Source organism: Haliotis rufescens, unplaced genomic scaffold (genome assembly GCF_023055435.1).
Source record: "Haliotis rufescens isolate VD_foot unplaced genomic scaffold, xgHalRufe1.0.p SCAF_14, whole genome shotgun sequence".
Lineage (NCBI taxonomy): Eukaryota > Metazoa > Mollusca > Gastropoda > Lepetellida > Haliotidae > Haliotis > Haliotis rufescens.
This window is the reverse complement of record NW_025963824.1, coordinates 2,624,752-2,650,345: the sequence shown is the minus strand read 5'-3', so window position 1 is coordinate 2,650,345 and position 25,594 is coordinate 2,624,752. Positions and strand designations below refer to the sequence as shown.

General features: G+C 40.7%; 1 protein-coding gene across 1 annotated transcript in view; it reads left to right on the top strand.

Moving 5' to 3' along the window:
- LOC124121000 overlaps nucleotides 1-25,594 on the top strand; it is a 50,305-nt gene that overhangs the window by 549 nt on the left and 24,162 nt on the right. The window lies entirely within an intron of this gene.

The window sequence follows — 25,594 nt, the reverse complement described above, 5'->3', positions numbered from 1 at the left end:
TGTAAAATAGAATTTTGATAGAAACAAACAAATCCATTTGATTTGAAAAGGAGCCCCAGTGAGATGGGAGTTTCATAACCCGAACCTTTGGAAAATATACACTTGCAACTTGAAGGGGTATAATATTACTGTAAGGAAAAAAACATGGTCCAGGAACTGTGAGACACACACACACACACACAGACACACAGACACACACACACACACACACAAACACACACACAAACACACACAGACACACACACACGCACGCACGCACGCACGCACGTACGCACACGCACGCACGCACACACTCATTACACACACATGTACAAATACACACACACACACACACATTGCACATTTTGCACACACACGTACGATTACACACACATTACACAAACACACACACTTTACACACACATACACATACATCCCTTTTTTACTTCTACAGACGTAACTAGGACTGTCATGCCTTCTTTACTTCTACAGACGTAACTAAGACTGCCATATCTTCTTTACTTCTACAGACGTAAATAGGACTGTCATATCTTCTTTACTTCTACAGACGTAACTAGGACTGTCATCTCTTCTTTACTTCTACAGACGTAAATAGGACTGCCATATCTTCTTTACTTCTACAGACGTAACTAGGACTGTCATCTCTTCTTTACTTCTACAGACGTAACTAGGGCTGTCATGCCTTCTTTACTTCTACAGACGTAACTAGGGCTGCCATCTCTTCTTTACTTCTACAGACGTAACTAGGACTGTCATCTCTTCTTTACTTCTACAGACGTAACTAGGACTGCCATATCTTCTTTACTTCTACAGACGTAACTAGGACTGTCATCTCTTCTTTACTTCTACAGACGTAACTAGGACTGCCATATCTTCTTTACTTCTACAGACGTAACTAGGACTGTCATCTCTTCTTTACTTCTACAGACGTAACTAGGACTGTCATGCCTTCTTTACTTCTACAGACGTAACTAGGACTGCCATCTCTTCTTTACTTCTACAGACGTAACTAGGACTGTCATGCCTTCTTTACTTCTACAGACGTAACTAGGACTGTCATCTCTTCTTTACTTCTACAGACGTAACTAGGACTGTCATCTCTTCTTTACTTCTACAGACGTAACTAGGACTGTCATCTCTTCTTTACTTCTATAGACGTAACTAGGACTGTCATGCCTTCTTTACTTCTACAGACGTAACTAGGACTGTCATGCCTTCTTTACTTCTACAGACGTAACTAGGACTGTCATCTCTTCTTTACTTCTACAGACGTAACTAGGACTGTCATCTCTTCTTTACTTCTACAGACGTAACTAGGACTGTCATATCTTCTTTACTTCTACAGACGTAACTAGGACTGTCATGCCTTCTTTACTTCTACAGTCGTAACTAGGACTGACATATCTTCTTTACTTCTACAGACGTAACTAGGACTGTCATGCCTTCTTTACTTCTACAGACGTAACTAGGGCTGCCATCTCTTCTTTACTTCTACAGACGTAACTAGGACTGTCATGCCTTCTTTACTTCTACAGACGTAACTAGGACTGTCATGCCTTCTTTACTTCTACAGACGTAACTAGGACTGTCATGCCTTCTTTACTTCTACAGACGTAACTAGGACTGCCATCTCTTCTTTACTTCTACAGACGTAACTAGGACTGTCATGCCTTCTTTACTTCTACAGACGTAACTAGGACTGTCATGCCTTCTTTACTTCTACAGACGTAACTAGGACTGCCATCTCTTCTTTACTTCTACAGACGTAACTAGGACTGCCATATCTTCTTTACTTCTACAGACGTAACTAGGACTGCCATATCTTCTTTACTTCTACAGACGTAACTAGGACTGCCATCTCTTCTTTACTTCTACAGACGTAACTAGGACTGTCATCTCTTCTTTACTTCTACAGACGTAACTAGGACTGCCATATCTTCTTTACTTCTACAGACGTAACTAGGACTGCCGTCTCTTCTTTACTTCTACAGACGTAACTAGGGCTGTCATGCCTTCTTTACTTCTACAGACGTAACTAGGACTGTCATATCTTCTTTACTTCTACAGACGTAACTAGGACTGCCATATCTTCTTTACTTCTACAGACGTAACTAGGACTGCCATCTCTTCTTTACTTCTACAGACGTAACTAGGGCTGTCATGCCTTCTTTACTTCTACAGACGTAACTAGGGCTGCCATCTCTTCTTTACTTCTACAGACGTAACTAGGACTGTCATGCCTTCTTTACTTCTACAGACGTAACTAGGGCTGCCATCTCTTCTTTACTTCTACAGACGTAACTAGGACTGCCATATCTTCTTTACTTCTACAGACGTAACTAGGACTACCATCTCTTCTTTACTTCTACAGACGTAACTAGGACTGTCATGCCTTCTTTACTTCTACAGACGTAACTAGGACTGTCATGCCTTCTTAACTTCTACAGACGTAACCGAGGAATGACACTTCTCACCACATGGAACACTTCCCGTTGTTCTTCCGGTAGCTAATGAGCATCAGTTCACATGCTCGCTCGCCAGTGTTTGTGTCGGGGGTTGTGGCCATTATAAGTGTACAGATCTACCAGCACAGCAGACTAGGGAGGACGTCACATCCACCCTCTGTTATCAATCTACAGTACGCTGTCACCACCGTCGCTGTTGTTAACAATGTACTGCACACTGTCGTCGCCGTCGTTCCAGTTACTGATAAACAAGCCGTTACAGTCCCTGTGTCCTCGGGACCGCCTCCGTGGTCTGGTGGTAGAGCTTCCGCCCGGAGAGCGGAAGGTCCGGGGTTCGATCCCCGACCGCGTCATACCAAAAGACGTTAAAAGATCGTACTTGTTGTTACCCTGTCTGGCGCTCGGCATTAAGGGGCTAAAACAAGGACTGGTCGGCTCGGAGTCAGTATACTGTGTCTGAGTGGGGTATTCATGTTAAACTGCGGCATGGTATCTCAGTGAGCTTGCGCTATAAATTGGCATCAGTCCGGACTAGTACAAGCAGCCACACAAACACACACACGTACATGCACGTCGCTATATAAGTGCATTAATCTTGGACGCGACGTTAAACCCCATTTCACCTCACCTCACCCCTGTGTCCTGGTGGTAATGACTAATATCCCCATCGTGTGCTGGTGGTAATGACTAATATCCCCATCGTGTGCTGGTGGTAATGACTAATATCCCCATCGTGTGCTGGTGGTAATGACTAATATCCCCATCGTGTGCTGGTGGTACTGACCAATATCACCATCGTGTGCTGGTGGTAATGACTAATATCACCATCGTGTGCTGGTGGGAATGACTAATATCACCATCGTGTGCTGGTGGTACTGACAAATATCACCATCGTGTGCTGGTGGTAATGACTAATATCACCATCGTGTGCTGGTGGTAATGACTAATATCACCATCGTGTGCTGGTGGTAATGACTAATATCACCACCGTGTGCTGGTGGTAATGACTAATATCACCATCGTGTGCTGGTGGTAATGACTAATAACACCATCGTGTGCTGGTGGTACTGACTAATATCACCATCGTGTGCTGGTGGTACTGACTAATATCACCATGGTTTGCTTGTGGTAATGACTAATATCACCATCGTGTGCTGGTGGTAATGACTAATAACACCACCGTGTGCTGGTGGTACTGACTAATATCACCATCGTGTGCTGGTGGTAATGACTAATATCACCATCGTGTGCTGGTGGTAATGACTAATATCACCATCGTGTGCTGGTGGTAATGACTAATAACACCATCGTGTGCTGGTGGTACTGACTAATATCGCCATCGTGTGCTGGTGGTAATGACTAATAACACCATCGTGTGCTGGTGGTACTGACTAATATCACCATCGTGTGCTGGTGGTACTGACTAATATCACCATGGTTTGCTGGTGGTAATGACTAATATCACCATCGTGTGCTGGTGGTAATGACTAATATCACCATCGTGTGCTGGTGGTAATGACTAATATCACCATCGTGTGCTGGTGGTAATGACTAACATCACCATCGTGTGCTGGTGGTAATGACTAATATCTCCATCGTGTGCTGGTGGTAATGAATAATATCACCATCGTGTGCTGGTGGTAATGACTAATGTCCCCATCGTGTGCTGGTGGTAATGACTAATATCCCCATCGTGTGCTGGTGGTAATGACTAATATCACCCCTGTGTCCTGGTGGTAATGACTAATATCACCATCGTGTGCTGGTGGTAATGACTAATATCACCATCGTGTGCTGGTGGTAATGACTAATATCCCCATCGTGTGCTGGTGGTAATGACTAATATCCCCATCGTGTGCTGGTGGTAATGACTAATATCCCCATCGTGTGATGGTGGTAATGACTAATATCACCCCTGTGTCCTGGTGGTAATGACTAATATCCCCATCGTGTGCTAGTGGTAATGACTAATATCCCCATCGTGTGCTGGTGGTAATGACTAATATCACCATCGTGTGCTGGGTTATTATATCGATGGGGATATGGGCGGTGTAGCTCGTGATGCTGTAACTAGCTGCACTCAGAGGTCAGGCCTTGTCGGAAACACAATCGATTATGATGCTGGTCCGCACGCGAGCTTCAGATTGAATCTGTCGACTTGTTCGACAAGAGGAGTAGGTCGTGGGGGTCGTCGTTGTCTTAGTGTGCGACAGGGGATGTAAGTGTTATCTAAATCGTCGGCATAAGGGATAATATACTTCTGATTCTATCTGAATGTTCGACATATGTGACGTGTCGGAAATGGCATTCTAACTCAATGTTCGACATATGTGATGTACCGAAGTTGGCATTCTAACAAAATGTTCGACATATGCGATGTGTCGGAGTTGGCATTCTAACAAAATGTTCGACATATGCGATGTACCGAAGTTGGCATTCTAACTCAATGTTCGACATATGCGATGTGTCGGAGTTGGTATTCTAACAAAATGTTCGACATATGCGATGTGTCGGAGTTGGCATTCTAACAAAATGTTCGACATATGCGATGTGTCGGATTTGGCATTCTATCCAGTGTATCTCAATGTTCGACATAAGAGATGATATCGCTATGTTCAAAGTACGGCGAGTGAGTGTGCCGCTTCAGGCAGTGTTCCATCTATTTCACTGCAGCGGGCGACAGAAACAGACTTCAGGAAACATCAGTATCTGTCCATTCGGCGACATGTATGTACACAGAACAGTGAACGGCGTCCTCGGTGTCAGTCAATAATCAGTCAACACAAGAGATATCGTCATGTATTTAATGACATCCACTGGTGCGTTCTTCCACATCCTCTTGTAAAGGACATGATCTATGTTCCTGCTCTCACGTGAATCTAATAAATCAATCGCCCTCGACCGAAACCCTACGTATCATTTACTCAGGTTATGTAATAACCTAAAAATACCAATCTCCGCACAACGTCAAGCTCGGCCATCAAGTGCCGCTGTCAATGATCCTAGCGGCCGTCTCATTATCCTCCCGTCAGTCACCCAGCGGTCAGATCGATGTGAGCCGGCCGCCATTCCTCGATCACACTACCTACAATGTGTACACTAGACAGATCTCAGTCATCAGGCCGTGATTACATTACCTACAATGTGTACACTAGACAGATCTCAGTCATCAGGCCGTGATTACATCACCTACAATGTGTACACTAGACAGATCTCGGTCATCAGGCCATGATTACATTACCTACAATGTGTACACTAGACAGATCTCGGTCATCAGGCCGTGATTACATTACCTACAATGTGTACACTAGACAGATCTCAGTCATCAGGCCGTGATTACATTACCTACAATGTGTACACTAGACAGATCTCAGTCATCAGGCCATGATTACATTACCTACAATGTGTACACTAGACAGATCTCGGTCATCAGGCCATGATTACATTACCTACAATGTGTACACTAGACAGATCTCGGTCATCAGGCCATGATTACATTACCTACAATGTGTACACTAGACAGATCTCAGTCATCAGGCCATGATTAGATTACCTACAATGTGTACACTAGACAGATCTCGGTCATCAGGCCATGATTACATTACCTACAATGTGTACACTAGACAGATCTCGGTCATCAGGTCATGATTACATTACCTACAATGTGTACACTAGACAGATCTCAGTCATCAGGCCATGATTACATTACCTACAGTGTGTACACTAGACAGATCTCAGTCATCAGGCCATGATTACATTACCTACAATGTGTACACTAGACAGATCTCGGTCATCAGGCCATGATTAGATTACCTACAATGTGTACACTAGACAGATCTCGGTCATCAGGCCATGATTACATTACCTACAATGTGTACACTAGACAGATCTCAGTCATCAGGCCATGATTACATTACCTACAATATGTACACTAGACAGATCTCAGTCATCAGGCCATGATTACATTACCTACAATGTGTACACTAGACAGATCTCGGTCATCAGGTCATGATTACATTACCTACAATGTGTACACTAGACAGATCTCAGTCATCAGGCCATGATTACATTACCTACAATGTGTACACTAGACAGATCTCGGTCATCAGGTCATGATTACATTACCTACAATGTGTACACTAGACAGATCTCAGTCATCAGGTCATGATTACATTACCTACAATGTGTACACTAGACAGATCTCAGTCATCAGGCCATGATTACATTACTTACAATGTGTACACTAGACAGATCTCAGTCATCAGGCCATGATTACATTACCTACAATGTGTACACTAGACAGATCTCAGTCATCAGGCCATGATTACATTACCTACAATGTGTACACTAGACAGATCTCAGTCATCAGGCCATGATTACATTACTTACAATGTGTACACTAGACAGATCTCGGTCATCAGGTCATGATTACATTACCTACAATGTGTACACTAGACAGATCTCGGTCATCAGGCCATGATTACATTACCTACAATGTGTACACTAGACAGATCTCCGTCATCAGGTCATGATTACATTACCTACAATGTGTACACTAGACAGATCTCAGTCATCAGACCATGATTACATTACCTACAATGTGTACACTAGACAGATCTCAGTCATCAGGTCATGATTACATTACCTACAATGTGTACACTAGACAGATCTCAGTCATCAGGCCATGATTACATTACCTACAATGTGTACACTAGACAGATCTCAGTCATCAGGCCATGATTACATTACCAACAATGTGTACACTAGACAGATCTCGGTCATCAGGCCATGATTACATTACCTACAATGTGTACACTAGACAGATCTCAGTCATCAGGTCATGATTACATTACCTACAATGTGTACACTAGACAGATCTCAGTCATCAGACCATGATTACATTACCTACAATGTGTACACTAGACAGATCTCAGTCATCAGGTCATGATTACATTACCTACAATGTGTACACTAGACAGATCTCAGTCATCAGGTCATGATTACATTACCTACAATGTGTACACTAGACAGATCTCAGTCATCAGGCCATGATTACATTACCTACAATATGTACACTAGACAGATCTCAGTCATCAGGCCGTGATTACATTACCTACGGTGTGTACACTAGACAGATCTCAGTCATCAGGTCATGATTACATTACCTACAATGTGTACACTAGACAGATCTCAGTCATCAGGTCATGATTACATTACCTACAATGTGTACACTAGACAGATCTCGGTCATCAGGTCATGATTACATTACCTACAATGTGTACACTAGACAGATCTCAGTCATCAGGTCATGATTACATTACCTACAATGTGTACACTAGACAGATCTCAGTCATCAGGTCGTGATTATATTACCTACAATGTGTACACTAGACAGATCTCAGTCATCAGGCCATGATTACATTACCTACAATGTGTACACAAGACAGATCTCAGTCATCAGGTCATGATTACATTACCTACAATGTGTACACTAGACAGATCTCAGTCATCAGGTCATGATTACATTACCTACAATGTGTACACTAGACAGATATCAATCATCAGGTCGTGATTACATTACCTACAATGTGTACACTAGACAGATCTCAGTCATCAGGTCATGATTACATTACCTACAATGTGTACACTAGACAGATCTCAGTCATCAGGTCGTGATTAGATTACCTACAATGTGTACTCTAGACAGATCTCAGTCATCAGGTCATGATTAGATTACCTACAATGTGTACACTAGACAGATCTCAGTCATCAGGCCATGATTAGATTACCTACAATGTGTACACTAGACAGATCTCAGTCATCAGGCCATGATTAGATTACCTACAATGTGTACACTAGACAGATCTCGGTCATCAGGTCATGATTACATTACCTACAATGTGTACACTAGACAGATCTCAGTCATCAGGCCATGATTAGATTACCTACAATGTGTACACTAGTCAGATCTCAGTCATCAGGCCATGATTAGATTACCTACAATGTGTACACTAGACAGATCTCAGTCATCAGGCCATGATTAGATTACCTACAATGTGTACACTAGACAGATCTCGGTCATCAGGTCATGATTACATTACCTACAATGTGTACACTAGACAGATCTCAGTCATCAGGCCATGATTAGATTACCTACAATGTGTACACTAGTCAGATCTCAGTCATCAGGCCATGATTAGATTACCTACAATGTGTACACTAGACAGATCTCGGTCATCAGGCCATGATTACATTACCTACAATGTGTACACTAGACAGATCTCTGTCATCAGGCCATGATTACATTACCTACAATGTGTACACTAGACAGATCTCAGTCATCGGGTCATGATTACATTACCTACAATGTGTACACTAGACAGATCTCAGTCATCAGGCCATGATTAGATTACCTACAATGTGTACACTAGACAGATCTCAGTCATCAGGCCATGATTAGATTACCTACAATGTGTACACTAGACAGATCTCGGTCATCAGGTCATGATTACATTACCTACAATGTGTACACTAGACAGATCTCAGTCATCAGGCCATGATTACATTACCTACAATGTGTACACTAGACAGATCTCGGTCATCAGGCCATGATTAGATTACCTACAATGTGTACACTAGACAGATCTCGGTCATCAGGTCATGATTACATTACCTACAATGTGTACACTAGACAGATCTCAGTCATCAGGTCATGATTACATTACCTACAATGTGTACACTAGACAGATTTCAGTCATCAGGCCATGATTAGATTACCTACAATGTGTACACTAGACAGATCTCGGTCATCAGGTCATGATTACATTACCTACAATGTGTACACTAGACAGATCTCAGTCATCAGGCCATGATTACATTACCTACAATGTGTACACTAGACAGATCTCGGTCATCAGGCCATGATTACATTACCTACAATGTGTACACTAGACAGATCTCGGTCATCAGGCCATGATTACATTACCTACAATGTGTACACTAGACAGATCTCAGTCATCAGGTCATGATTACATTACCTACAATGTGTACACTAGACAGATCTCGGTCATCAGGCCATGATTAGATTACCTACAATGTGTACACTAGACAGATCTCAGTCATCAGGCCATGATTACCTTACCTACAATGTGTACACTAGTCAGTTCTCAGTCATCAGGCCATGATTAGATTACCTACAATGTGTACACTAGACAGATCTCAGTCATCAGGCCATGATTACATTACCTACAATGTGTACACTAGACAGATCTCAGTCATCAGGCCATGATTACATTACCTACAATGTGTACACTAGACAGATCTCAGTCATCAGGCCATGATTAGATTACCTACAATGTGTACACTAGACAGATCTCAGTCATCAGGCCATGATTACATTACCTACAATGTGTACACTAGACAGATCTCAGTCATCAGGCCATGATTACATTACCTACAATGTGTACACTAGACAGATCTCGGTCATCAGGTCATGATTACATTACCTACAATGTGTACACTAGACAGATCTCAGTCATCAGGCCATGATTACATTACCTACAATGTGTACACTAGACAGATCTCAGTCATCAGGCCATGATTAGATTACCTACAATGTGTACACTAGACAGATCTCAGTCATCAGGCCATGATTACATTACCTACAGTGTGTACACTAGACAGATCTCAGTCATCAGGCCATGATTACATTACCTACAATGTGTACACTAGACAGATCTCAGTCATCAGGCCATGATTAGATTACCTACAATGTGTACACTAGACAGATCTCAGTCATCAGGCCATGATTACATTACCTACAATGTGTACACTAGACAGATCTCAGTCATCAGGCCATGATTACATTACCTACAATGTGTACACTAGACAGATCTCAGTCATCAGGCCATGATTACATTACCTACAATGTGTACACTAGACAGATCTCAGTCATCAGGTCATGATTAGATTACCTACAATGTGTACACTAGACAGATCTCGGTCATCAGGTCATGATTACATTACCTACAATGTGTACACTAGACAGATCTCAGTCATCAGGTCATGATTACATTACCTACAATGTGTACACTAGACAGATCTCAGTCATCAGGCCATGATTACATTACTTACAATGTGTACACTAGACAGATCTCAGTCATCAGGCCATGATTACATTACCTACAATGTGTACACTAGACAGATCTCAGTCATCAGGCCATGATTACATTACCTACAATGTGTACACTAGACAGATCTCAGTCATCAGGCCATGATTACATTACCTACAATGTGTACACTAGACAGATCTCGGTCATCAGGTCATGATTACATTACCTACAATGTGTACATTAGACAGATCTCGGTCATCAGGCCATGATTACATTACCTACAATGTGTACACTAGACAGATCTCAGTCATCAGGTCATGATTACATTACCTACAATGTGTACACTAGACAGATCTCAGTCATCAGACCATGATTACATTACCTACAATGTGTACACTAGACAGATCTCAGTCATCAGGTCATGATTACATTACCTACAATGTGTACACTAGACAGATCTCAGTCATCAGGCCATGATTACATTACCTACAATGTGTACACAAGACAGATCTCAGTCATCAGGTCATGATTACATTACCTACAATGTGTACACTAGACAGATCTCAGTCATCAGGCCATGATTACATTACCTACAATATGTACACTAGACAGATCTCAGTCATCAGGCCGTGATTACATTACCTACGGTGTGTACACTAGACAGATCTCAGTCATCAGGTCATGATTACATTACCTACAATGTGTACACTAGACAGATCTCAGTCATCAGGTCATGATTACATTACCTACAATGTGTACACTAGACAGATCTCGGTCATCAGGTCATGATTACATTACCTACAATGTGTACACTAGACAGATCTCAGTCATCAGGTCATGATTACATTACCTACAATGTGTACACTAGACAGATCTCAGTCATCAGGTCGTGATTATATTACCTACAATGTGTACACTAGACAGATCTCAGTCATCAGGCCATGATTACATTACCTACAATGTGTACACAAGACAGATCTCAGTCATCAGGTCATGATTACATTACCTACAATGTGTACACTAGACAGATCTCAGTCATCAGGTCATGATTACATTACCTACAATGTGTACACTAGACAGATATCAATCATCAGGTCGTGATTACATTACCTACAATGTGTACACTAGACAGATCTCAGTCATCAGGTCATGATTACATTACCTACAATGTGTACACTAGACAGATCTCAGTCATCAGGTCGTGATTACATTACCTACAATGTGTACACTAGACAGATATCAATCATCAGGTCGTGATTACATTACCTACAAGGTGTACACTAGACAGATCTCAGTCATCAGGCCATGATTACATTACCTACATTGTGTACACTAGACAGATCTCAGTCATCAGGCCATGATTACATTACCTACAATGTGTACACTAGACAGATATCAATCATCAGGTCGTGATTACATTACCTACAATGTGTACACTAGACAGATCTCGGTCATCAGGCCATGATTACATTACCTACAATGTGTACACTAGACAGATCTCAGTCATCAGGCCATGGTTACATTACCTACAATGTGTACACTAGACAGATCTCAGTCATCAGGCCATGATTACATTACCTACAATGTGTACACAAGACAGGTCTCAGTCATCAGGTCATGATTACATTACCTACAATGTGTACACTAGACAGATCTCAGTCATCAGGTCATGATTACATTACCTACAATGTGTACACTAGACAGATATCAATCATCAGGTCGTGATTACATTACCTACAATGTGTACACTAGACAGATCTCAGTCATCAGGTCATGATTACATTACCTACAATGTGTACACTAGACAGATCTCAGTCATCAGGCCATGATTACATTACCTACAATGTGTACACTAGACAGATCTCAGTCATCAGGCCATGATTACATTACCTACAATGTGTACACTAGACAGATCTCGGTCATCAGGTCATGATTACATTACCTACAATGTGTACACTAGACAGATCTCGGTCATCAGGCCATGATTACATTACCTACAATGTGTACACTAGACAGATCTCAGTCATCAGGTCATGATTACATTACCTACAATGTGTACACTAGACAGATCTCAGTCATCAGGCCATGATTACATTACTTACAATGTGTACACTAGACAGATCTCAGTCATCAGGCCATGATTACATTACCTACAATGTGTACACTAGACAGATCTCAGTCATCAGGCCATGATTACATTACCTACAATGTGTACACTAGACAGATCTCAGTCATCAGGCCATGATTACATTACCTACAATGTGTACACTAGACAGATCTCGGTCATCAGGTCATGATTACATTACCTACAATGTGTACACTAGACAGATCTCGGTCATCAGGCCATGATTACATTACCTACAATGTGTACACTAGACAGATCTCAGTCATCAGGTCATGATTACATTACCTACAATGTGTACACTAGACAGATCTCAGTCATCAGACCATGATTACATTACCTACAATGTGTACACTAGACAGATCTCAGTCATCAGGTCATGATTACATTACCTACAATGTGTACACTAGACAGATCTCAGTCATCAGGCCATGATTACATTACTTACAATGTGTACACAAGACAGATCTCAGTCATCAGGTCATGATTACATTACCTACAATGTGTACACTAGACAGATCTCAGTCATCAGGCCATGATTACATTACCTACAATATGTACACTAGACAGATCTCAGTCATCAGGCCGTGATTACATTACCTACGGTGTGTACACTAGACAGATCTCAGTCATCAGGTCATGATTACATTACCTACAATGTGTACACTAGACAGATCTCAGTCATCAGGTCATGATTACATTACCTACAATGTGTACACTAGACAGATCTCGGTCATCAGGTCATGATTACATTACCTACAATGTGTACACTAGACAGATCTCAGTCATCAGGTCATGATTACATTACCTACAATGTGTACACTAGACAGATCTCAGTCATCAGGTCGTGATTATATTACCTACAATGTGTACACTAGACAGATCTCAGTCATCAGGCCATGATTACATTACCTACAATGTGTACACAAGACAGATCTCAGTCATCAGGTCATGATTACATTACCTACAATGTGTACACTAGACAGATCTCAGTCATCAGGTCATGATTACATTACCTACAATGTGTACACTAGACAGATATCAATCATCAGGTCGTGATTACATTACCTACAATGTGTACACTAGACAGATCTCAGTCATCAGGTCATGATTACATTACCTACAATGTGTACACTAGACAGATCTCAGTCATCAGGTCGTGATTACATTACCTACAATGTGTACACTAGACAGATATCAATCATCAGGTCGTGATTACATTACCTACAAGGTGTACACTAGACAGATCTCAGTCATCAGGCCATGATTACATTACCTACATTGTGTACACTAGACAGATCTCAGTCATCAGGCCATGATTACATTACCTACAATGTGTACACTAGACAGATATCAATCATCAGGTCGTGATTACATTACCTACAATGTGTACACTAGACAGATCTCGGTCATCAGGCCATGATTACATTACCTACAATGCGTACACTAGACAGATCTCAGTCATCAGGCCATGGTTACATTACCTACAATGTGTACACTAGACAGATCTCAGTCATCAGGCCATGATTACATTACCTACAATGTGTACACAAGACAGATCTCAGTCATCAGGTCATGATTACATTACCTACAATGTGTACACTAGACAGATCTCAGTCATCAGGTCATGATTACATTACCTACAATGTGTACACTAGACAGATATCAATCATCAGGTCGTGATTACATTACCTACAATGTGTACACTAGACAGATCTCAGTCATCAGGTCATGATTACATTACCTACAATGTGTACACTAGACAGATCTCAGTCATCAGGTCATGATTACATTACCTACAATGTGTACACTAGACAGATATCAATCATCAGGTCGTGATTACATTACCTACAAGGTGTACACTAGACAGATCTCAGTCATCAGGCCATGATTACATTACCTACATTGTGTACACTAGACAGATCTCAGTCATCAGGCCATGATTACATTACCTACAATGTGTACACTAGACAGATATCAATCATCAGGTCGTGATTACATTACCTACAATGTGTACACTAGACAGATCTCAGTCATCAGGTCGTGATTACATTACCTACAATGTGTACACTAGACAGATCTCAGTCATCAGGTCATGATTACATTACCTACAATGTGTACACTAGACAGATCTCAGTCATCAGGTCGTGATTACATTACCTACAATGTGTACACTAGACAGATATCAATCATCAGGTCGTGATTACATTACCTACAATGTGTACACTAGACAGATATCAATCATCAGGTCGTGATTACATTACCTACAATGTGTACACTAGACAGATCTCAGTCATCAGGTCGTGATTACATTACCTACAATGTGTACACTAGACAGATCTCAGTCATCAGGCCATGATTACATTACATACAGTGTGTACACTAGACAGATCTCAGTCATCAGGTCATGATTACATTACCTACAATGTGTAGACCTGACGGATCTCAGTCATCAGACCATGATTACATTACCTACAGTGTGTACACTAGACAGATCTCAGTCATCAGGCCATGATTACATTACCTACAATGTGTACACTAGACAGATCTCAGTCATCAGGTCATGATTACATTACCTACAATGTGTACACTAGACAGATCTCAGTCATCAGGTCGTGATTACATTACCTACAATGTGTACACTAGACAGATCTCAGTCATCAGAACATGATTACATTACCTACAATGTGTACACTAGACAGATCTCAGTCATCAGATCATGATTACATTACCTACAATGTGTACACTAGACAGATCTCAGTCATCAGGTCGTGATTACATTACCTACAATGTGTACACTAGACGGATCTCAGTCATCAGATCATGATTACATTACCTACAATGTGTACACTAGACAGATATCAATCATCAGGTCATGATTACATTACCTACAATGTGTACACTAGACAGATCTCAGTCATCAGGTCATGATAACATCACCTACAATGTGTACACTAGACAGATCTCAGTCATCAGGCCATGATTACATTACCTACAGTGTGTACACTAGACAGATCTCAGTCATCAGGTCGTGATTACATTACCTACAATGTGTACACTAGACAGATCTCAGTCATCAGGTCATGATTACATTACCTACAATGTGTACACTAGACAGATCTCAGTCATCAGGTCGTGATTACATTACCTACAATGTGTACACTAGACAGATCTCAGTCATCAGACCATGATTACATTACCTACAGTGTGTACACTAGACAGATCTCAGTCATCAGGCCATGATTACATTACCTACAATGTGTACACTAGACAGATCTCAGTCATCAGACCATGATTACATTACCTACAATGTGTACACTAGACAGATCTCAGTCATCAGGTCGTGATTACATTACCTACAATGTGTACACTAGACAGATCTCAGTCATCAGGTCATGATTACATTACCTACAATGTGTACACTAGACAGATCTCAGTCATCAGACCATGATTACATTACCTACAATGTGTACACTAGACAGATCTCAGTCATCAGGTCATGATTACATTACCTACAATGTGTACACTAGACAGATCTCAGTCATCAGGTCGTGATTACATTACCTACAATGTGTACACTAGACAGATCTCAGTCATCAGATCATGATTACATTACCTACAATGTGTACACTAGACAGATCTCAATCATCAGGTCATGATTACATTACCTACAATGTGTACACTAGACAGATCTCAGTCATCAGGTCATGATTACATCACCTACAATGTGTACACTAGACAGATCTCAGTCATCAGGCCATGATTACATTACCTACAATGTGTACACTAGACAGATCTCAGTCATCAGGTCGTGATTACATTACCTACAATGTGTACACTAGACAGATCTCAGTCATCAGGTCATGATTACATTACCTACAATGTGTACACTAGACAGATCTCAGTCATCAGGTCGTGATTACATTACCTACAATGTGTACACTAGACAGATCTCAGTCATCAGACCATGATTACATTACCTACAGTGTGTACACTAGACAGATCTCAGTCATCAGGCCATGATTACATTACCTACAATGTGTACACTAGACAGATCTCAGTCATCAGACCATGATTACATTACCTACAATGTGTACACTAGACAGATCTCAGTCATCAGGTCGTGATTACATTACCTACAATGTGTACACTAGACAGATCTCAGTCATCAGGTCATGATTACATTACCTACAATGTGTACACTAGACGGATCTCAGTCATCAGGTCATGATTACATTACCTACAATGTGTACACTAGACAGATCTCAGTCATCAGGCCATGATTACATTACCTACAATGTGTACACTAGACAGATCTCAGTCATCAGGCCATGATTACATTACCTACATTGTGTACACTAGACAGATCTCAGTCATCAGGCCATGATTACATTACCTACAATGTGTACACTAGACAGATCTCAATCGTCAGGTCGTGATTACATTACCTACAATGTGTACACTAGACAGATCTCAGTCATCAGGCCGTGATTACATTACCTACAATGTGTACACTAGACGGATCTCAGTCATCAGACCATGATTACATTACCTACAATGTGTGCACTAGACAGATCTCAGTCACCAGGTCGTGATTACATTACCTACAATGTGTACACTAGACAGATCTCAGTCATCAGACCATGATTACATTACCTACAATGTGTACACTAGACAGATCTCAGTCATCAGGTCATGATTACATTACCTACAATGTGTACACTAGACAGATCTCAGTCATCAGGTCGTGATTACATTACCTACAATGTGTACACTAGACAGATCTCAGTCATCAGATCATGATTACATTACCTACAATGTGTACACTAGACAGATATCAGTCATCAGGTCATGATTACATTACCTACAATGTGTACACTAGACAGATCTCAGTCATCAGGTCATGATTACATTACCTACAGTGTGTACACTAGACAGATCTCAGTCATCAGATCATGATTACATTACCTACAATGTGTACACTAGACAGATATCAGTCATCAGGTCATGATTACATTACCTACAATGTGTACACTAGACAGATCTCAGTCATCAGGTCGTGATTACATTACCTACAATGTGTACACTAGACAGATCTCAGTCATCAGACCATGATTACATTACCTACAGTGTGTACACTAGACAGATCTCAGTCATCAGGCCATGATTACATTACCTACAATGTGTACACTAGACAGATCTCAGTCATCAGACCATGATAACATTACCTACAATGTGTACACTAGACAGATCTCAGTCATCAGGTCGTGATTACATTACCTACAATGTGTACACTAGACAGATCTCAGTCATCAGGTCATGATTACATTACCTACAATGTGTACACTAGACAGATCTCAGTCATCAGGCCATGATTACATTACCTACAATGTGTACACTAGACAGATCTCAGTCATCAGGCCATGATTACATTACCTACAATGTGTACACTAGACGGATCTCAGTCATCAGGTCATGATTACATTACCTACAATGTGTACACTAGACGGATCTCAGTCATCAGGTCATGATTACATTACCTACAATGTGTACACTAGACAGATCTCAGTCATCAGGCCATGATTACATTACCTACAATGTGTACACTAGACAGATCTCAGTCATCAGGCCATGATTACATTACCTACATTGTGTACACTAGACAGATCTCAGTCATCAGGCCATGATTACATTACCTACAATGTGTACACTAGACAGATCTCAATCGTCAGGTCGTGATTACATTACCTACAATGTGTACACTAGACAGATCTCAGTCATCAGGCCGTGATTACATTACCTACAATGTGTACACTAGACGGATCTCAGTCATCAGACCATGATTACATTACCTACAATGTGTGCACTAGACAGATCTCAGTCACCAGGTCGTGATTACATTACCTACAATGTGTACACTAGACAGATCTCAGTCATCAGACCATGATTACATTACCTACAATGTGTACACTAGACAGATCTCAGTCATCAGGTCATGATTACATTACCTACAATGTGTACACTAGACAGATCTCAGTCATCAGGTCGTGATTACATTACCTACAATGTGTACACTAGACAGATCTCAGTCATCAGATCATGATTACATTACCTACAATGTGTACACTAGACAGATCTCAGTCATCAGGTCATGATTACATTACCTACAATGTGTACACTAGACAGATCTCAGTCATCAGGTCGTGATTACATTACCTACAATGTGTACACTAGACAGATCTCAGTCATCAGATCATGATTACATTACCTACAATGTGTACACTAGACAGATCTCAATCATCAGGTCATGATTACATTACCTACAATGTGTACACTAGACAGATCTCAGTCATCAGGTCATGATTACATCACCTACAATGTGTACACTAGACAGATCTCAGTCATCAGGCCATGATTACATTACCTACAATGTGTACACTAGACAGATCTCAGTCATCAGGTCGTGATTACATTACCTACAATGTGTACACTAGACAGATCTCAGTCATCAGGTCATGATTACATTACCTACAATGTGTACACTAGACAGATCTCAGTCATCAGGTCGTGATTACATTACCTACAATGTGTACACTAGACAGATCTCAGTCATCAGACCATGATTACATTACCTACAGTGTGTACACTAGACAGATCTCAGTCATCAGGCCATGATTACATTACCTACAATGTGTACACTAGACAGATCTCAGTCATCAGACCATGATTACATTACCTACAATGTGTACACTAGACAGATCTCAGTCATCAGGTCGTGATTACATTACCTACAATGTGTACACTAGACAGATCTCAGTCATCAGGTCATGATTACATTACCTACAATGTGTACACTAGACGGATCTCAGTCATCAGGTCATGATTACATTACCTACAATGTGTACACTAGACAGATCTCAGTCATCAGGCCATGATTACATTACCTACAATGTGTACACTAGACAGATCTCAGTCATCAGGCCATGATTACATTACCTACATTGTGTACACTAGACAGATCTCAGTCATCAGGCCATGATTACATTACCTACAATGTGTACACTAGACAGATCTCAATCGTCAGGTCGTGATTACATTACCTACAATGTGTACACTAGACAGATCTCAGTCATCAGGCCGTGATTACATTACCTACAATGTGTACACTAGACGGATCTCAGTCATCAGACCATGATTACATTACCTACAATGTGTGCACTAGACAGATCTCAGTCACCAGGTCGTGATTACATTACCTACAATGTGTACACTAGACAGATCTCAGTCATCAGACCATGATTACATTACCTACAATGTGTACACTAGACAGATCTCAGTCATCAGGTCATGATTACATTACCTACAATGTGTACACTAGACAGATCTCAGTCATCAGGTCGTGATTACATTACCTACAATGTGTACACTAGACAGATCTCAGTCATCAGATCATGATTACATTACCTACAATGTGTACACTAGACAGATATCAGTCATCAGGTCATGATTACATTACCTACAATGTGTACACTAGACAGATCTCAGTCATCAGGTCATGATTACATTACCTACAGTGTGTACACTAGACAGATCTCAGTCATCAGATCATGATTACATTACCTACAATGTGTACACTAGACAGATATCAGTCATCAGGTCATGATTACATTACCTACAATGTGTACACTAGACAGATCTCAGTCATCAGGTCGTGATTACATTACCTACAATGTGTACACTAGACAGATCTCAGTCATCAGACCATGATTACATTACCTACAGTGTGTACACTAGACAGATCTCAGTCATCAGGCCATGATTACATTACCTACAATGTGTACACTAGACAGATCTCAGTCATCAGACCATGATAACATTACCTACAATGTGTACACTAGACAGATCTCAGTCATCAGGTCGTGATTACATTACCTACAATGTGTACACTAGACAGATCTCAGTCATCAGGTCATGATTACATTACCTACAATGTGTACACTAGACAGATCTCAGTCATCAGGCCATGATTACATTACCTACAATGTGTACACTAGACAGATCTCAGTCATCAGGCCATGATTACATTACCTACAATGTGTACACTAGACGGATCTCAGTCATCAGGTCATGATTACATTACCTACAATGTGTACACTAGACGGATCTCAGTCATCAGGTCATGATTACATTACCTACAATGTGTACACTAGACAGATCTCAGTCATCAGGCCATGATTACATTACCTACAATGTGTACACTAGACAGATCTCAGTCATCAGGCCATGATTACATTACCTACATTGTGTACACTAGACAGATCTCAGTCATCAGGCCATGATTACATTACCTACAATGTGTACACTAGACAGATCTCAATCGTCAGGTCGTGATTACATTACCTACAATGTGTACACTAGACAGATCTCAGTCATCAGGCCGTGATTACATTACCTACAATGTGTACACTAGACGGATCTCAGTCATCAGACCATGATTACATTACCTACAATGTGTGCACTAGACAGATCTCAGTCACCAGGTCGTGATTACATTACCTACAATGTGTACACTAGACAGATCTCAGTCATCAGACCATGATTACATTACCTACAATGTGTACACTAGACAGATCTCAGTCATCAGGTCATGATTACATTACCTACAATGTGTACACTAGACAGATCTCAGTCATCAGGTCGTGATTACATTACCTACAATGTGTACACTAGACAGATCTCAGTCATCAGATCATGATTACATTACCTACAATGTGTACACTAGACAGATATCAGTCATCAGGTCATGATTACATTACCTACAATGTGTACACTAGACAGATCTCAGTCATCAGGTCATGATTACATTACCTACAGTGTGTACACTAGACAGATCTCAGTCATCAGATCATGATTACATTACCTACAATGTGTACACTAGACAGATATCAGTCATCAGGTCATGATTACATTACCTACAATGTGTACACTAGACAGATCTCAGTCATCAGGTCGTGATTACATTACCTACAATGTGTACACTAGACAGATCTCAGTCATCAGACCATGATTACATTACCTACAGTGTGTACACTAGACAGATCTCAGTCATCAGGCCATGATTACATTACCTACAATGTGTACACTAGACAGATCTCAGTCATCAGACCATGATAACATTACCTACAATGTGTACACTAGACAGATCTCAGTCATCAGGTCGTGATTACATTACCTACAATGTGTACACTAGACAGATCTCAGTCATCAGGTCATGATTACATTACCTACAATGTGTACACTAGACGGATCTCAGTCATCAGGTCGTGATTACATTACCTACAATGTGTACACTAGACAGATCTCAGTCATCAGGTCATGATTACATTACCTACAATGTGTACACTAGACAGATCTCAGTCATCAGGTCGTGATTACATTACCTACAATGTGTACACTAGACAGAACTCAGTCATCAGGTCATGATTACATTACCTACAATGTGTACACTAGACAGATCTCAGTCATCAGACCATGATTACATTACCTACAATGTGTACACTAGACAGATCTCAGTCATCAGGTCATGATTACATTACCTACAATGTGTACACTAGAAAGATCTCAGTCATCAGGTCATGATTACATTACCTACAATGTGTACACTAGACGGATCTCAGTCATCAGGTCATGATTACATTACCTACAATGTGTACACTAGACAGATCTCAGTCATCAGGTCATGATTACATTACCTACAATGTGTACACTAGACAGATCTCAGTCATCAGGCCATGATTACATTACCTACAGTGTGTACACTAGACAGATCTCAGTCATCAGGCCATGATTACATTACCTACAATGTGTACACTAGACAGATCTCAGTCATCAGACCATGATTACATTACCTACAATGTGTACACTAGACAGATCTCAGTCATCAGGTCGTGATTACATTACCTACAATGTGTACACTAGACAGATCTCAGTCATCAGGTCATGATTACATTACCTACAATGTGTACACTAGACGGATCTCAGTCATCAGGTCGTGATTACATTACCTACAATGTGTACACTAGACAGATCTCAGTCATCAGGTCATGATTACATTACCTACAATGTGTACACTAGACAGATCTCAGTCATCAGGTCGTGATTACATTACCTACAATGTGTACACTAGACAGATCTCAGTCATCAGGTCGTGATTACATTACCTACAATGTGTACACTAGACAGATCTCAGTCATCAGACCATGATTACATTACCTACAATGTGTACACTAGAAAGATCTCAGTCATCAGGTCATGATTACATTACCTACAATGTGTACACTAGACGGATCTCAGTCATCACGTCATGATTACATTACCTACAATGTGTACACTAGACGGATCTCAGTCATCAGGTCATGATTACATTACCTACAATGTGTACACTAGACAGATCTCAGTCATCAGACCATGATTACATTACCTACAATGTGTACACTAGACAGATCTCAGTCATCAGGTCATGATTACATTACCTACAATGTGTACACTAGACAGATCTCAGTCATCAGGTCGTGATTACATTACCTACAATGTGTACACTAGACAGATCTCAGTCATCAGATCATGATTACATTACCTACAATGTGTACACTAGACAGATATCAGTCATCAGGTCATGATTACATTACCTACAATGTGTACACTAGACAGATCTCAGTCATCAGGTCATGATTACATTACCTACAGTGTGTACACTAGACAGATCTCAGTCATCAGATCATGATTACATTACCTACAATGTGTACACTAGACAGATATCAGTCATCAGGTCATGATTACATTACCTACAATGTGTACACTAGACAGATCTCAGTCATCAGGTCGTGATTACATTACCTACAATGTGTACACTAGACAGATCTCAGTCATCAGACCATGATTACATTACCTACAGTGTGTACACTAGACAGATCTCAGTCATCAGGCCATGATTACATTACCTACAATGTGTACACTAGACAGATCTCAGTCATCAGACCATGATAACATTACCTACAATGTGTACACTAGACAGATCTCAGTCATCAGGTCGTGATTACATTACCTACAATGTGTACACTAGACAGATCTCAGTCATCAGGTCATGATTACATTACCTACAATGTGTACACTAGACGGATCTCAGTCATCAGGTCGTGATTACATTACCTACAATGTGTACACTAGACAGATCTCAGTCATCAGGTCATGATTACATTACCTACAATGTGTACACTAGACAGATCTCAGTCATCAGGTCGTGATTACATTACCTACAATGTGTACACTAGACAGAACTCAGTCATCAGGTCATGATTACATTACCTACAATGTGTACACTAGACAGATCTCAGTCATCAGACCATGATTACATTACCTACAATGTGTACACTAGACAGATCTCAGTCATCAGGTCATGATTACATTACCTACAATGTGTACACTAGAAAGATCTCAGTCATCAGGTCATGATTACATTACCTACAATGTGTACACTAGACGGATCTCAGTCATCAGGTCATGATTACATTACCTACAATGTGTACACTAGACAGATCTCAGTCATCAGGTCATGATTACATTACCTACAATGTGTACACTAGACAGATCTCAGTCATCAGGCCATGATTACATTACCTACAGTGTGTACACTAGACAGATCTCAGTCATCAGGCCATGATTACATTACCTACAATGTGTACACTAGACAGATCTCAGTCATCAGACCATGATTACATTACCTACAATGTGTACACTAGACAGATCTCAGTCATCAGGTCGTGATTACATTACCTACAATGTGTACACTAGACAGATCTCAGTCATCAGGTCATGATTACATTACCTACAATGTGTACACTAGACGGATCTCAGTCATCAGGTCGTGATTACATTACCTACAATGTGTACACTAGACAGATCTCAGTCATCAGGTCATGATTACATTACCTACAATGTGTACACTAGACAGATCTCAGTCATCAGGTCGTGATTACATTACCTACAATGTGTACACTAGACAGATCTCAGTCATCAGGTCGTGATTACATTACCTACAATGTGTACACTAGACAGATCTCAGTCATCAGACCATGATTACATTACCTACAATGTGTACACTAGAAAGATCTCAGTCATCAGGTCATGATTACATTACCTACAATGTGTACACTAGACGGATCTCAGTCATCACGTCATGATTACATTACCTACAATGTGTACACTAGACGGATCTCAGTCATCAGGTCATGATTACATTACCTACAATGTGTACACTAGACAGATCTCAGTCATCAGACCATGATTACATTACCTACAATGTGTACACTAGACAGATCTCAGTCATCAGGTCATGATTACATTACCTACAATGTGTACACTAGACAGATCTCAGTCATCAGGTCGTGATTACATTACCTACAATGTGTACACTAGACAGATCTCAGTCATCAGATCATGATTACATTACCTACAATGTGTACACTAGACAGATATCAGTCATCAGGTCATGATTACATTACCTACAATGTGTACACTAGACAGATCTCAGTCATCAGGTCATGATTACATTACCTACAGTGTGTACACTAGACAGATCTCAGTCATCAGATCATGATTACATTACCTACAATGTGTACACTAGACAGATATCAGTCATCAGGTCATGATTACATTACCTACAATGTGTACACTAGACAGATCTCAGTCATCAGGTCGTGATTACATTACCTACAATGTGTACACTAGACAGATCTCAGTCATCAGACCATGATTACATTACCTACAGTGTGTACACTAGACAGATCTCAGTCATCAGGCCATGATTACATTACCTACAATGTGTACACTAGACAGAT